The sequence below is a fragment of the Canis aureus genome, chromosome 11 (assembly GCF_053574225.1).
Source record: "Canis aureus isolate CA01 chromosome 11, VMU_Caureus_v.1.0, whole genome shotgun sequence".
NCBI classification, from domain to species: Eukaryota; Metazoa; Chordata; class Mammalia; order Carnivora; family Canidae; genus Canis; species Canis aureus.
In genome coordinates, this window is record NC_135621.1 from 34,308,603 (window position 1) to 34,319,664 (window position 11,062).

Below are 11,062 nucleotides of genomic sequence, written 5' to 3' on the forward strand. Positions count from 1 at the left end.
TTTAAAGAGTTTTATTTATTCTAGTTCTATCCTTTTTTTTCTTCTTTTTGTCATTTTTAACTTTCTTCTTTGCACTTTTGAACTTGATATGATACACACTATATCAAAATACATATCATTTTTTACCAGAGCCCAGAAAGCTATCGTCAAAGGAAAATTAAATTATTTTCTGCCTGCTATTCTGAAGCCTATTAGTTAATCAAAGTAGTAACATAATCCTTTGTCCTTCAGCATTCTAGAAGCCAAATAGCAAGCATAGCAACTAACCTAACAGCCACAACATGAACCAGCCTCATTCGGCTGGGTTCACACATATTGGATCTTCATCACGTGCTTCCCTCACGTCTACTGTGCATGAGCAGCAGGGCTACTTAGATTCGAATCTAGCTCCACAACCTCCTCGCCATGTAACCCTAAGCAAATCCCTCAGCCTCTCCATGCCTCAGTTTTTCATTTTAATTGGAGACAATAATACCACATGCCTCAATATTTGCCTGTGAGGATTAAGAGATCTTTAGAACAGTGTCTGGCCCCCAAATGATACATAGTTATTATTTTCCACTGGAAACACTCCATCTCCTAACTACATTATCTGATGGGGAGCTCCAGGTAGTGACTAGGGAAAGTGGGCAGGCTCCTTCTCTCTCCAGTGGCGTGTTGCTGCACCTCTACTAAAATATAAGCTCCACAAGGAAAGGATCACTGCTATATCCTCAGCACCTAAAAAAGTGCCCAGCATTTACTAGGTATATATGGTTGTGGAATGAATGAATGAATGAATGAATGAATGAATGGATCAGTAGGTGGAAACTGCACCATACCTCAAGCAAAGTACCAGGAAGACAGAACTAGAGCTCCTTTCCCTTCCTTGTGTCTCTTTGTCTCTTCTCCTTTCAGATTCCTCACAAGGGAGTTCATGAAGATTATCCCTGGGACCCTTTCTTGAGTGATTGCTATATCCCTCTTCTCGGAACTCTAAAAATGGAGAGGGGCACCTCGGTGGCTCAGTCAGTTGGTGTCTGCCTTCAGCTCAGGTCATAATCCTAGGGTCCTGGGATCGAGCCCCACGTTGGCCTCCAGGTCAGCAGAGTCAGCTTCTCCCCTTCCCTCTGCCTCTGCCCCTTCCCTCCCCCACTCATGCTTGCTCTCTCTCACTCACTCTCTCTCTCTCTCAAATTAAAAAAAAAAAATCTAAAAATGGAGAAGTACAGTCCCTATCCATTAGGAACTTCTCCTGGTTGGGGATCCGTCCAGGAAACAGACCCCACTCTAGGTGTGGAATCTAATTCAAAGAATCAGTTACAGGAAAAAATGGGAAAGCTGAGGAGCTACATGGCACAGGAAGGAGACAACCAGAGAAGCAGCACGAGCCAGAAGGTGCTACGAGCCCTGGGACTGGAGAGACAGGAAGAAGATGGTGTTACCGGAACTCAGAAGCCAGGCCAAGCCAGACAGCCTCTGGAACCACAAAGGAGGCTGAGTAGGAGTGGGTGCTCCATGTTGGGAGGGGCTGCCTGGCAGGGTCTGGGCTCAAGGAGAAGGCACAGCGGCTGCCAGGAACACAACCCGAGGCAGGCAGAGAGGGACTGAAAACCTCCAGGCTCTTTGTGATCTCCCACCCCCATGTTCTGTCCATACCTCCTGTTAGTCAAACTGAGCAAGACCCTGGAGGGCGAGGGAGTCTGGGAAAGGGAGTTTCTGTGACACAGAGTAGACAAAGCAGGTCAGGAGAAGGGCATAAACAAGCAAAGGACCCGGAAGATAAGATATTTCAAGACCTGTGTCTATTATGGAGTGACTCAACATGATGCTACAAACATCTAGAAGTAGAAGCTTTGTTTTTGTCCCCTCTTCGTTCCCACCATCCTTATGTGGTAAAATAATTCATCACCTCCTCTTGGGACTGTCCAGGAGCCCCCACTTGGTCTCCCCAGTGCCACTTTCATTTTCCCCTCACTCACCTCTGTTCCGCTGCCAGAGTCCTTTTTCTGAAACAGCTCCATTGCCACTAGAAAGGAGGAGTGCCGGGCTCTATCCAGTCTCATTCACTGCCCTCCACCCTGGTTTCCCGCTTCCACATGCTCTACAAACTAACTGTAGTTTTTTAAATACACTGTGTATCTCCATTCAAGCTATTCTCTCTGTTTTTGAATACTTTTTTTTTTTTTGGCCTATTGGACTCCTATGCATCCTTCAAAGCCCACCTCAAATGTTACCACTTGGTAAGAACTACCACACTCATCCTGTCCTGCCCTGTAGAACTAGGTTTTCCCTTTGCTCTGCTTCTTTGAAATATTAAATCTGTACTTCCACTACAGCCTTTATAAAAAATAATTAGCAACTGATATCATTGCCAGCAGCTACAACAGCCTTCTGCTCTTTTTTCTGTGCAAAAGAGCAGTAGTTAAGAGTGTAGACTTGAGGTCATAAAGATCTATGTTTACCAGTGGCTGGCTGTATGGTTTTTAGATAAGTTTTTAACCTCTGAGTTTCTATTAATATTTTATGTGGGGAAAATCATAATGCCTTATAACCTCATAGAGTTTTAGCTACATGAAACAATGCATGTAAATACTTAGCACAGTGCCTGACACAGAGAAAGGTTTCATCCAATAAATACCAGCTGCTGGTATGTAATCCTAATCTTTTAGCTAATAATAATGATGATGAGATTATATTGTATATATTGATTTATAAGTTACTTTTTTTTTATTAAAATGTATCACTTTTCCCCATCCCTGGGTTTTTTTTTCACATTTTCTCAGCTTTTTATTTTGAAATTTTTAATTTGTTATTATTTTTTTAAGATTTTACTTATTTTTTCATGAGAGACACAGAGAGAGAGGCAGAGACATAGGCAGAGGGAGAGGCAGGCTCCATGCAGGGAGCCTGACATGGGACTCGATCCCAGGACTCCAGGATCACGCCCTGAGCTGAAGGCAGGCACTAAACTACTGAGCCACCCAAGCATCCCAATTTCGAAATTTTTTAAACAGAAAAGTTGATAGATATACACCCCATCCACCCTTCACCCAGATTCACTATTGCTAACATTTGCTTTCTGTCTCTCTTTCTCCCTCTGTGAAAGGGGTGTGTGTGTGTGTGTGTGTGTGTGTGACAGAGAGAGAGAGAGAGAGAGAGAATGTGCATGTGTGTTTATGATATAATGTTCCTTTCTTCCTGAACCATTTGAAAGTTAGCTGCAAAGATCATGACATTTCAGCATGTAGACCACAGCATATATACATTCTCCTACAAGCAAATCATTATCATACCCAAGAAATAGCACTGATGTATTAACGTTATCTAACATATAAATCATATTTCAATTGCCCCCCAAATATTCTTTATGGTGTTTTTTCCTTACATAATTTAATGACTACATAGAATTTTACTGAACGGATATTCAATAATTTGTTCAATGAATCTATTATTTTTGGACATTTAGGTTTTTTCCAGTATTGCATAATTGTACACAGCTCTGAAAAAAATCTTTACAGCTATTTTTTAAGTATATTTGACTCATTTCCTTGGGAAAAATTCCTACAGTGAAATTTGGTCCAACGCAATGCTTTATCCTAAGAGCCTGATGCAGGAAGCTAACTTGCCCTGGGAAAAGCGTGTACTACTTCATACCCACTAGCAGTATACAAGCGTGCATCTCCACACCTTCGACACCACTGCTATTATCTGTCTGCATCTATCAATTGAATAAGAGGAATAATAACTAATATTTATATTAATTCCTAATGCACAAGGTGCTATTCCAAGATATGACATACAAGTTGTCTTGCACTTGTAGTTACCCTATAACCTTCATTTTACACATGAGAAAACCAAGCAAAGAGAATTTCAGCTGTTTGCCCAAGTTCATGCAGTTAGGAGCAACGACCTGGGGAGGCCGAATCCAGACACTGTGATCTACCTAAGCTATTACCTTTTAATAGAGGTCTAGCATTTATTTCATCACCCCTGAAGTTGCATTTTTTTCACATATTTGTCTTTTATATCTTTGCTTATAAGAATATCCTGTTTACATAATTTCCTTTTTTTTTTTGGTGGGGGGGTGGTGAGTGTGAGGTAGGTCCTAAGATGTTTGTCTTTTTCTCAATAATTTTTAAGAACAATTTATAAAATAAAATATAATGGTTTCTCTGTATTGCAGGTAATTCTCCATGGCTTGATATTTTCCCCCTTTAAATTTATTTATTTATTTACTTGTCTTTTTGTTTATCCATCTAGCATAAGATTTTTATTCTCTTATAGTTAAATGAGTCAATTTTTCTGTTTAAGTTTGCTAAGTGAAGAAAAGTCTGCCCTATTTTCTAGACAATAAATATTATCCTATATTTTACCTCATATCTTCACTTTGGACTTTGAAATCCTCAATCCATCTCATGTCTCTGTGCCTTGGCCGACAACCAGCACTACCTTATTTCTAAACCAGACCCCAAATACCTTCCAGGGGTAGAAAGGGGACATCGTTTGCTGAGAGGTCGGTCCAGGGGACACTTACTACTTTATTAAATCTAGAAATGTCACGTACATTCCTAAGGGACAGTGCACCAAAGACAAAATAGGATTGCCATCTCACTCTGTTTCCTGAGCTACCCTTTTTCCCTCCTGCTCTCCATCCCAAATATGAAACACTTGGTACACGTTCATTAGACAATTAAGACAAAAGCCCTGTTTCTCTGGCCTTCTCTGAAGCAGGCTGTATGGGGAGAGGATTGCTAGTTGAGGAAAAAGCATGCCAAGAATTCATTTCAATTTGAAAGACCTTTTCAGGGCTCTATTTATTCCAAGAGTTCTTTAAACATTTTAAATACAGTCCGATGAAGTGTTTCAGGCACTGTTTCAATAACGATTATGTCTCCTCTCCTTGAGGACAATGCCTTGCTTCAATGCACATTAGTGTTTTCAGCAGACCTTTGATTTTAACATTAGCCAATCCCATTCTTCCTCTCCTTTGCTCTTTGCCCAAATATTGTGGCTGAAACCATTACTCACAAAATGAAACAATTCGTGTATTTCCAAAAATACTTCATTAGAAATACAGCAACCCCATCACCCAAGCGATTTGGTGCTTGCAGGGCCTTACAACATAGTAGATAATCAGTCAATGTTTGCTAAGCAAATTAGCAAAGTGTGCATAGAGTCCAGGGAAAGAAGAATAGCTATTAAGTCTATAATGAACAAAGGGGGCATACTCTGAAATTTTTGCAGTGGAGCTTTAAGCCTTTGAAATTACAACGTTAATTCATTTACTCAGTTAGCTAATAGAGAATTTTCCAGTGTGGGTTCCATAAAACATTTGCCCTATAAAATGCAGAGGAAAAAAAAAAGTTGAAAAGTTACAGACCCATTCTGCCTCTCTTAGAGACCCGGGATGAACATTTGCATATTAATAGCTCTGTCTCTTCCCACAGCTTAGAAACAAGTCTAAATTAACTTAAACCCCATAAGAGCGGAAGTCAGGTCTGTTGTGCTCACAATGTGTCCCAGAGCATCATATAATGCTAGTAGGTATTGATTGAATGAAAGAATGTTCAAAATATCTATTGCTGATAAAGAATTACCCCAAAGCTCAGTGGTTTAAAACAACAAACACTGGTTACCCTACAGTTTCTGTAGGTCAGGAATCCAGTACAACTAAGACCCTAATCCTTGGCTTAGGGTCCCACAGAGCTGCAGTCATCTTTAGGAAGGAGATGACTTCATTTAGGAAGGACCCACTTTCAAGATTACTCACTGGGCTGTTGGTGGCCTCAGGTGCTCACTGTTGGCTGGAGACAGCAGCTCCTTGTCACATGGGTAGCTCACAAAATGATAGCTGGTTTTCCTCTGAGCAAAAGGGCAAGACATGATAGCCACAAGAGAAGACAAGACGGAAGCCACAGTTTTTTTATAACCTAATATCAGAATTGACATGCCATCACTTCTATTATGTTCTGTTAGATGTGAGTCAATAAACCCAACTCGCAGTGGTCTGATTACTGGGAGATGGGATCACTGACAGCTTAGGCTGCCTACCACAAAGAATGACTGAATGAACCCAGCATTTTCCATTCTTATTCGGCCTCCTACCTTTTTTTTTTTTTTTTCTCCATGTAATAGCTTTTCATTTAGAAAAACGCTTCAGGAAACTTGTAGAACTAATATACACTAAGTATTATGTATAAGGGTATAAGAGTAAATAAGGCACTTTTTTATTTATTCTAAAAAAAGATAAATATATTTTGAGGACCTAGCACTGTCTCCTTGAAGAGCTTAGAGTTTAGCCCAAATCTGAGAATCCCTTTTACAATATATCACCTTGGGAGAAGCATCCTTAATTGATCAGCAGTACAGATACCACTGAAAAAGTTGGAGAAGAATTCTATCATGGTTGTGGCCTTCTGATTGACTAGCATGTGCCCTCCCTCATATGTCTCCTTGATGGAGCACTGGACATAACTTAACCTTGGCTGGAGGGTTACTTCCAACCAGGATTTTGAGTTTTTTAAAGTGACTTCTACACCCAATATGGGGCTCAAACTTACAGCCCTGAGATCAAGAGTCATGTGCTATATTCATGGAGCCACCCAGGTGCCCCAGGATTTTGAATTTTAAGAGAAACAAGATACAGAGCTAGTGAGCAAGAATTCATGGTGGAAATGGCATTGGAGCTTGTGAAGTCACCAAAGTTGACCATAAATATAAAAATTCTTATTTATGAGCACTTCATAGAATTGCATTTCCCAACAACCCCAGCCCCCAAATTGGGCATGGCCACATGCCTTGCTTGGGTCATGGAAATGTGAGGGGAAGTAGCATACACCACATCAAAAAGAAGTTTTAAGAACTGGTTAAACCGGGCAGCCCCAGTGGCCCAGCAGTTTTGCGCTGCCTTCAGTCCGGGGTGTGATCCTGGAGACCCAAGATCGAGTCCCACATCAGGCTCCCTGTATAGAGCCTGCTTCTCCCTCTACCTCTCTCTCTCTCTCTCTCTCTCTCTCTGTCATGAATAAATAAAATCTTTTTTAAAAAAACTGGTTAAACTGGTGGGCTGCAATCATCCTTCTCTTTTCCAGATTCTGGGATCATGAAGCACAAGGCCTCCATTGGCATGGAAACTTGAGTGACTCTGATGAGCAGAGTCACCCTGCCCACCACTGTAGAAATATAATGGGAATGAGAAATGAAACTTTGTCATTTAAGTCATTGAGGTGTTCGGGTTGTTTGTCACTCCAGCATAGCCTTGCTGGTACAGGGGTCCAGCAGTCAGTGTCCAGAAATGACAGAAATGAATGTCCAGTAGTGGTGGCACCAGTGGTATCAGCATAAAAAGTTGTATTTTTTCTAAACTTTCTTTGTTCCCACCTGGCTATGAAGCTGGTTCTGTGAGTTGTCCCCTCCGCATGTCCCACCAATGAGTCTCTCTCCTCTATAAATCCCTCAGGGGAGGTTTCTGTTGCTTGCACCCCAAACCTTGCCCGATACTAATTCTATTTCATCCAACAGGAGTCTGCTGAACCTAGTGAGGCCATCATTGTCCTAACTACAGGCAAGCTTATGATTGAAATTCAATAATGAATATGATATATTCCTTAATCTCAAGTAATTTATAATCTCATTAAGCAAAAAAGTATGCACATGAATGAAACTTGTTGAGAAATTTAAAAGTAAATGAGCCATGTGACACTGAAGGCACAGAGGTGAGTTCTTTACCTAGAAACTTTCAGAGGACACATACAAATAAAAAAATAGGGTGTATATATTTTAATCTCTTTGTACTACCCTTCACTGGCCAAAATTTACATCTTTTGATTTGAAAGATATTTTTCCAACACAGGAAGTACGATTATTGCAACAGTACTTGACACACTGGAAGCTGTAAGTACATATTTGTTGAATGACCAAGTGAACGAATGTGATTAGGAACACAGCCTTCAGAATCACCAAGCTGGGGTTCATGTCTTGCCTCTACCACTTCTCAGCTATGTGCTACTGCACACCTTCCTTATGGTCACTGAGCCTGGAAACAGAGACTCCTGTAATCCTCGCCACAGAATGGAGATGCTAGTACTGGTTCCCCAGGATTGTTGCCAGAATTGAATATTTATAGGAAGCTAGCAATAAATGGAATAAAGGTATTTAGACACCCACATAAATGTACCTAAGTGTGTGGGCATACATACTCCACAATTCATTTCCCTTCATTTGTTAATTCATAAAGAAATAGTTCCTGAGTGGAGAGCCTGGGTGGCTCAGTTGGTTGAGTGTCTGCCTTTGGTTCAGGTCATGATCCTAGGGTCCTGGGACCCAGCCCCATATCAGGCTTCCTGCTCAGTGGGAGCCTGCTTCTCTCTCTCCGCCTACTCCTCTCCCTCCTCCTTCTCTCTCTCTCTCTCTCTCTCTCTCTCTCTCTCAAATAAATAAATAAATAAAATCTTAAAAAAAAAAAAAAAGAAATAGTTCCTGAGCATCTGCCGTATGCTGCATGCAGTGCTAAGGACAGGGGATCAGTGGTGAGCAATGAGATAAACCTTATGAAAAGTGGCATGAATGTCAAGGAATGTTCAGGGGGCTATGAGGCCTCACAACAGAGAGTATTGGGACTGACCTCTTGTGAAAATCCATCCTTTGTATTTTGCCGAAGTCCTGGAAGTGCTCCCAAGCTCCACCCTCTACACTTCTCCCAGGGGAGAAAAAATAAAAATCCAGAAAAAAAAAAAGATCAGATGTGGCAGATGCTGTAAGTCACGCCTCCCATACCCACTTCTCCTTTCTCTTACCATGAACTTTGATTTTCTTCAAGATAGTCACGTGTCCTGCTAGAAGACCACATTTCCTAAACTTTCCTGCAGCTGGAGGTGGCCATGGGGCTCGGCTCTGGCCTAAGAGATTTAAGAAGAAGTCTGCAAGGCATTTCTGGGAAAGATTTGCTTTCTTGATGTGCATGTCACCTCCTCTTGGCCATCACTTCTTTCTTTTACCAGCTCAGAACATGAAAGGGAGGCCAGAGGCAGAGTGAACACCCTGCACCCACATTGACACCATGGGGAAAAGACAGCCATCCACCACAGGTGGCAGAGAGGAAAGCTGGAGGAGCCAAGGGACGATGATGGCATTGTGAGCCACCCTCCTGGCTTGAGTCAGCCGAGGTGGTTTGGGGGTCTTCTGGGAGGCAGACTTTAATGTTATGTTATGTGTCCCCATTTGACAAACATATATTGAGCACATACAATGTACAAGATATGATTTTAGGCTCTAGGGATATAGCAAAGCAAAAAGATATGGAGGGGAAGAATATTCCCACAGAGGGAGCAGCTAGTCCACGGTCAGGGTGGAGGCACACGTGCCTCAGAGGAATAGCGATGGGCTGGGTGCGGAGGGAACAAAGTGAGCAAGACGGAGAGCGGGAGGAGATGGGGTCTGACAGGTGACAGCGGCAGTAGGGATGAGAGGGATTATCTAGGGCAGGGGTCAGCAAGCATTTCCTGTAAAGAGCCAACAGATTTGAGCTAGATTTGAGCCTTAGCAGGCCACGTGGTCTCCACTGCAACTGCACAAGAAAGCAGCCCAAAACATCATGTCAACAAAGAGTGTAGTGATCCTGAAACTTTATTTACATCAGGCAGCAGGAAGCTAGGTTTGGCTGGAAGGCCACAGTTTGCAGAACACGAATGCAGGCCATGTAGATCAGGATAAGGACTCGGACTTTTACTAGAAGTAATTGATTGGCTCTTGGAAGGCTTTGAATATGGGAGTGAGAGGGTCTGAAATGCATCTTAACAGGATCACTCCGGGTGTTGGGTAGAGAATAAAAGTTAAAGGTAGGGGGCATGAGGGGAATCTGGGAGACCTGTTCAGAGAGGACTGCAGTAATCCAGGCTCATGTCACATAAAATATTTCCTTGGTTTCCCAATCATCGGCAAGAGTATGACAGTGTTTCTCAGATGACTTATTCAACCTGCCATGTGTCCTGCAGAATCAACAATACCCACCTCCCCTCCAGAGAAGAGGACCCCAAGTGCTTTGCAACTTGATTTGCCAAGCAGAACATGAAGAATTTTGTATCTAACTGAAACAGTGAGGGGAGCTCTTAAATAGGCAACATGCAATTAGCCAAATTGGAATAGACACAGGACACCAAGGCTCATACACCCACAAAAATAGAAACCAAGAGCAGCCCAGCCCCGATCTCAGGTGAGCTACAGGTGAATAAGACCTGGAACCAGGGCGTTTTGTTGACTTGATGGTAGAACAGGTTCATTACAAACACTGGGATTTGAGCAACAATAATGGAGAAGCTATTTTTGTCCCATCTACTACATGCATTGTGGTGGCCTTGGGGACAGGGAAGGCTCATGATGCAAAGCAGCTATGTCGGATTCAGGTCTAGCTGAGAGACACATGCTCAACAGCCACCTGTTGGTACAAGAGCCATGTTGGGTGGAGAGAGGGAGGAGGTGGACAGACACAGGTGTGGCCTCTCCATTCTCCTTCCTTCCTTCCTTCCTTCCTTCCTTCCTTCCTTCCTTCCTTCCTTCCTTCCTTCCTTCTTTCCATCTACTGAGAGGAATACTCACCCTCATTCTCCCTGCCCTGAGTGGCCAAGTGCCCAGGCAGGCCCCTTCCCTGCCCCAGGGAGGAACCCTTATTGGTCTGTGCCAGCTGTGGGGTGCTCATTCTCTTTCTAAACTCGGTGGCCTTGAGAATGTGCCTATGAGAGTCCCTTACTGGAGGGAGTGTAATTGAACATCAGCCCATCGGCTATGCTTGAAAATCCATCCCTGCCTTGGCCATGACTCATGTCTCCCTTGGGCTGCTCCCAGACAGCGACAGAGTGTGGCAGGGATACTAAGGCAGGGAGACCCGGGACTCCTCCCACAGGTAACTGCCCTAAGTCTTACCAAGGGCCCAACTGAACATTCCTTAGGCTGCACTGCAGTGCATTCTTCACGCCACCTTCCTCCTGCCCTCTCTCCCTCACTAGGGGTCAGACCCATGTTACTATCTGCTGGCCCCAACCCCATCCCTTCCAGCTCCTCCCCACGTTCTGTCACAGACATTCCC